Source organism: Macrotis lagotis, chromosome 6 (genome assembly GCF_037893015.1).
Source record: "Macrotis lagotis isolate mMagLag1 chromosome 6, bilby.v1.9.chrom.fasta, whole genome shotgun sequence".
Classification (NCBI taxonomy): Eukaryota; Metazoa; Chordata; class Mammalia; order Peramelemorphia; family Peramelidae; genus Macrotis; species Macrotis lagotis.
In genome coordinates this window covers 130,081,508-130,087,507 of record NC_133663.1, presented here as the reverse complement: position 1 = coordinate 130,087,507, position 6,000 = coordinate 130,081,508, and positions in this window count along the sequence as shown.

The following is a 6,000-nucleotide window of genomic DNA, read 5'->3' as shown; positions in this document are numbered from 1 at the left end:
AAAGTAAAGTATTAGAGATAGCAAAATTACATAATAAGATAACGGGTTTTTTTTCTAAATTAAAGGTAATAATCTTTGGTGTTTGTTTAAACTCCACAATTCTTTCTCTGGCTACAGATGGTATTCTTCATCACAGACAGCCCAAAATTGTCCCTGATTGTTGCACTGATGGAATGAGCAAGTTCATCAAGGTTGATCATCACCCCCATGCTGCCATCAAGGTATAGAGTGTTTCTGTGATTCTGCTCATCTCAGTCAACATCAGTTCATGCAAGTGCTTCCAGGTTTCCCTAAATTCCCATCTCTCCTGGTTTCTGATAGAACAATAGTGTTCCATGACATGTATATACTGCAGTTTGTTAAGCCATTACCACTAGTAGTGTTTTGCAGTCTATGACTTCCTGTAGCTCTTTCAACTTCTCTAAGATTTTTGATGCTATGCCATTGGGCGCGTACATATTTAGTACTGAAATTACTTTACTCTCTATGGTACCTTTTAGGACAATATAGAGTCCTTCCTTATCTCTTTTAACACTATCTATTTTTGCAGATGCTTTGTCTGAGATAAGGATTGCAACTCCTGCTTTTTTTTCACTTCAGCTGAAGCAAAATATATTTAGTTCCAAGCTTTTACTTTTACTGTATATGTATCTCTCTGCTTCATATGAGTTTCTTGTAAGCAGCATATCACAGGATTCTGGTTTTTAATCAACTCTGCTATTTGTTTATGGTTTAAGGGAGAGTTTATCCCATTTACATTCAAAGTTATAATTACTAAATCTTTATTGCCCTCCATGCTATCCTCCCTCTGTGTTCCCCCCCTTTTCCCCCTTTATCCATATTTCCCAGTATTTTGCTTCTGAATACCGCCATCTTCAGTGTGTTTACCCTCCTATATAATACCCCTCCCCTTTCCCCCTTCCCCCTTCCCTTCCTTCTGTTAGTTCCCCCTTTTCTCCCCTACCTGTCCCCCTCCCCTTTCCTCCCTTTTAATACTCCCAAGGTAAGATAAGTTTCCTAACTTAATTGAATGTGTGTAAATTAACTTTAATCCAAGTCTGATGAGATGAAGATTCGGGTGGTTCTCACCTCCTCCCTTCTCCCATTCCATTACAATAGGTCTTTTGTACCTCTTGATGTAATGATATTTGCCCCATTCAATCTCCTCCATCCTCCCATCTCCTTATTGCCCCTCTTTTTAAGGAGGTGTTGTTTTTAAATCATTCTATCTAAGTCACAGAAAAGTCATGAGTGTCCATCACTTCTGACCAAGTATATTCTCTCTAATAGAGTTACAATTCTTGAGTTATTAGAATCTTTCTCTAAGGTAGGGATTTAGCCAGTTTCATCTTATTGGATAGCAGTTCTTTCTTCATTTACCTTTTTTTAAAATCTTTTCATGTGTCTCTTGAGCCTCCTGTTTGATGTCCAGATTTTCTCTTTAGCTTTGGTCTTTTCATCAAGAAATGTTGGAAGTTTCCCAGTTCATTAAATGTCCACCTTTTTCCCCCTTGAAGAGAAAGCTCAGCTTTCTTGGAAAGTGGATTCTTGGCTGCATTCCAAGGTCCCTTGCTCTTTGGAATATCTCATTCCAGGCCCTTTGATCCCTTAATGTTGATGCAGCCAGGCCCTGCGTAATCCTTACTGTGACTCCTTGGTATTTAAATTGTTTCTTTCTAGCTGCTTGCAGGATTTTTTCTTTTATCTGATAGTTCTGGAATTTGACCACAACATTTCTTGGTGTTTTCATTTTAAGATCTCTTTCCGGAGGAGATTGATGTATTCTTTCAAAAACTGTTTTGTCCAGTCTCAGACACTTAATAATTACCTAGCTGTGTGGCCTTGGGCAAGCCACTTAACCCCATTTGCCTTGCAAAAATCCTAAAAAAAAACAAAAAGCCAAAACAAAAACTGTTTTGCTCTCTGGTTCCCATCATATCAGAGCTATTTTCCATCACTGAATCCTGTAATGTTAAGTCTAGGCTTTTTTGTCTTCAGTTTTTTCAGGAAGTCCTATAATTCTCAGGTCGTCCCTTCTTGATCAGTTCTTGAGGTCAGTGGTTTTGCTGATGAGTTATTTTACATTTTCTACTATTTTTTTTCTATCTTTTGACTTTGTTTAACAGAATCTTGTTGTCTCATGAAGTCATTAGTTTCCACAGATTCAATTCTTTTTTTTTAGAGAAGAATTTTCTTCATTTACCTTTTGCAACTCTTTTTTCCAATTAGTCAATTCTATTTTTGAAGGAGTTTTCCATTTGACCAATTGAGGATTGCAGAGAATTGTTTTCTTTTTGTATTTGTCCAATTGTGTTTTCCAGTGTTTTGTTTTCTTGTTGCAAGATTTTCTTTCATGTTATTTTTGAGGGGACACAGGGAGTGCTTAATGTAGTGACTGTCTTCTCTCTGCCATCTTGACTGGAAGTCATCCTCAATTCTAATTTTTAAGGAAGCATTTTCTTTAATGTGATTTTGTACTTTCTTCTCCATTTGATCAATTCTACTTTTTAAGGAATTTTTTTCCTTCAGAGAATTTTTGTGCTTCTTTTTACATTTGACCTATTCTGTTTGTTTTTTAAGGCATTTTTTCCCTCATTGGATTTTTGTACCTCTTTTAACATTTGGCTTAGTCTGGTTTTTAAGTGTTATTTTCTAAAGTATTTTATGAGGTCTCTTTTACCTAACTGCTGACTTCTTTTTCCATGATTTTCTAGCATTACTTTCATTTCTCTTTCCAGTTTTCCCTCTACTCAAAATCATTTTTGAGTTCTTCCATGGCTTGAGACCAATTCATATTTTTTTTGAGATTTTGGATGTAGGAGCTTTGTCTTTGTTAACGCCTTCTGAGTTTGAGTTTTGATCTTCCTTGTCACCACTGTAATTTTGTATGATCAATGCTTTTTTTGGTTTTGGTTCTTGTTTTCTCATTTCTGCAGCCTACATATGACTTGATTTTAACTTCGTATTAAAATAGGACTCTGCTTCCAGTTTGGCATGTGCATTGTCCCAAGCTTCTGGGATTTTTCGCAACTATTTTCAGAGATGCTTATAGGGACTTGCAAGTTTTCAGTTCTTTGGAAGTGGAATGAGCTAAGGAGAGGTATTTAGTATTCTCCTTGCCAATGCTCTGGTATGTGAGTGACCTCAAGCACTCTTTTTCTACCCTGGAAATGTGAAGAACGTTTTTGAATCTCTATAGCAGCAAGTTCTGGTATGCTATGACTGTTACCCAGGACTGTGGCCCAGATCCAAGTCTAATCAAAGCAATGGAGTCTTGCCTCTGTGATAGCAAAGAGGTCCTTGTAATCTTCTGATCACCTATCTGTGTAACTTTCTGTTACTGCTGACTCAATAGCTCTCAAAAACTTATTCTACTTTTCTTGGGAAGGATCTGTGCTGGTGTTGCCTGCACGGACTGTGCAATAGAACTTTCCTGTGTACCTACTAAGTTGTTTTGAACTGGAAAACTATTTTACTTCATCTTTTTGTGGGTTATCTCAGTCAGGATGTGTTTAAAGTCATTATTTAAAGGTATTTGGAGAGGTTTGGGGAAGAGTTCAGGTGAGTCCCTACTTTTACTCCACAATCTCAACTCTGCTTTGAACCAAGGCTTCTTGGTTTCAAGTCCAACCCTCTATTGGGGTCCAGATTACAGAGGGCTTTGAATATTGTAGGTAGGTCCAAATTGGTATGAATGATGAATCCCCTGAAGTGGTCACACATTACATATTTACATTAGGTTGGAATTAGTTATCATATTTTACATAATTATAACTTCCAATGGGGCTAATTCCACATACATATGACTGCTTCAGGAGATTCATTTTTCTGTACTATCATGGACTCCCAGCTAGAGTGTCATTTGGTCTTGGGTCATGTCTTGAAAGTCCACGTGGATAATGCCCCTCTAGGTGCCTTAGGCAACTTCCAAATCTTAGATCATTTGGACCCTGAAACAGCTTCATATAGGTAGGTAGTACAGTTATTTTGCAGAAGAGGAAACTGAAAAGAAATCACATAACTTGTTTATGGAATTATGATGATACAAACATTAGGCATCATAAGGGGGTTTCTACTCAGATCTGATTCTAAATGCAGAACTTTGGATCTCATGTCACATTATTTGATATTTTTCAATAGATAATGCTGAACCTTTGAAAGATTTTACATAAAAGATCAAACCTATATTTCAAGAATATTAATATGGGACAGCATATGGGGCTGGAGGAGGTGAGAATAAGGACAGGAAGGAAATTACAGATTCAGTTGTCAAACAAACAAGTATTTATTAGGTGTTTAATTTGTTCCAGATGCTGTGCTAAGTGCTCACAATAGAATTATTAGCAAAAAGAAAGATACATGGCCTTCAAAGAGTTTATGTTCTCTTCATCATGAGGGATGATACATGAAAGGGAACTGAAAAAAAGATGGAGATAGGGAAAGAATCTATGTTAGGGTGCAGAAGTGAAGTAGGGAGAGCAGGAACTGGCCATAACAAGGAGAAAAGTGAAGGAATGAACACGGTTTTAGATGTTTAGTGTTAAGAACCTAAAAAAGATCTTCGCAATGGGAATGGAAAGGAAGGAAGCAATATGAGAGACTTTCAAAGAATCCACAGGACTTAGAGATTGACTAGTTGTGAAGAACAGGCAGGAATTAACTGTGACTCCAAGGTTTTTGACTTCAAGAAACAAATGAAACCTGGGAATCCATTTGATTCATATAGAATCGTGATAAGCCAGTTTTTTTTTTAAATTTGTACCTCAGTGCAATAGGTAGTGTCATCAGTGGTAAGGACTTCCCTACCAGAAAAGGGAATTATGTTCTGGAATCTAAAAGATCAGGTTTATTTATAAGGAACTTGAACACAAAAATAGTCAGGTATTCTCAGAAAATGCTTCATTAGGTCCTGCATAAAACTTAGATATGATAAAGAAATACAATTTTCCTCTTAAAGAGTTTTAACAGGGTTCCTCTTCAGTGAAAAGGTATTTGATGTAGAAATTGGGTTTAAGGTATAGGATATGATGATTGGCAAATGAGTCATAAAGAACTGGCATAAAGAGCCACTTGTACCACAAAAGAAATGTTTAAACAACAAAAGACTCATAAGTACCTATTAACAGCTACATAAGTCATCAAATAATAACTCATCATAGGTAATGATGATTATTTTTAGACTCCTGAGCAGATATTTAACCATGTCTTGGTTTTGTACCATCTGAACAATACTCTGCCTCTGATCTTTTGATTACTCAGTCAGGGGATCTTTTCTGATTTAGGATGATTGGGTTGTTTATCATTTTTCCCCTTAGAAGTGGTGTAGTTGCAAGAGACACCTTCTGAACTGCCAGACCTCATTATGGAACTCTAGATCTCTTCAAATTTCAAAGTTAATGCTAAGGCTGGACCATCTTTCTCTGAATCATTGTTCAATAACCTGTGCTCAGGAAAAAACAAAACAAAACAAAACAAAACAAAACAAAACAAAACAAAACAAAACATCAAGCAGAAGTGACCTGAGAAAGATGTGGCTCAGGGTCCTCCAGGAAAGTACATATCTTCACTTATATTTGTTCAATAGCCCCCATGGCTATTGAGGAGAAAAGGAGAGAGAAATCTTTTCTCTCATCCTTGTCCCAATTCCTTGTATCCCAGGGGAGAGATTTTGATGGATATCTCCCAATTCAAAGAGCATTTATTGAATGCCCATATAGTATCAGATACTATACAAAATTCTGATAATACAAAGAAATGTAAAAAGTGGTTCCCATTGTCAAGGAAGAAGAGAAGAAAAGTGGGAGAATGGCTAAGTGGGAAGAAGTAGGGAGAGAGGGATGGAAGGGGAGAGAGAGTGTCATTTTGCAGCTCTTCTTATAACCTACTGTGGGGGCAGCTCTTTATGACTCATTTGCCAATCATCACAATCACCAATCAAAGAGGTGTCATGGAATCAGGGTGCATGCTTCATGAGTTTAATACTATTACAATAGCAGCATC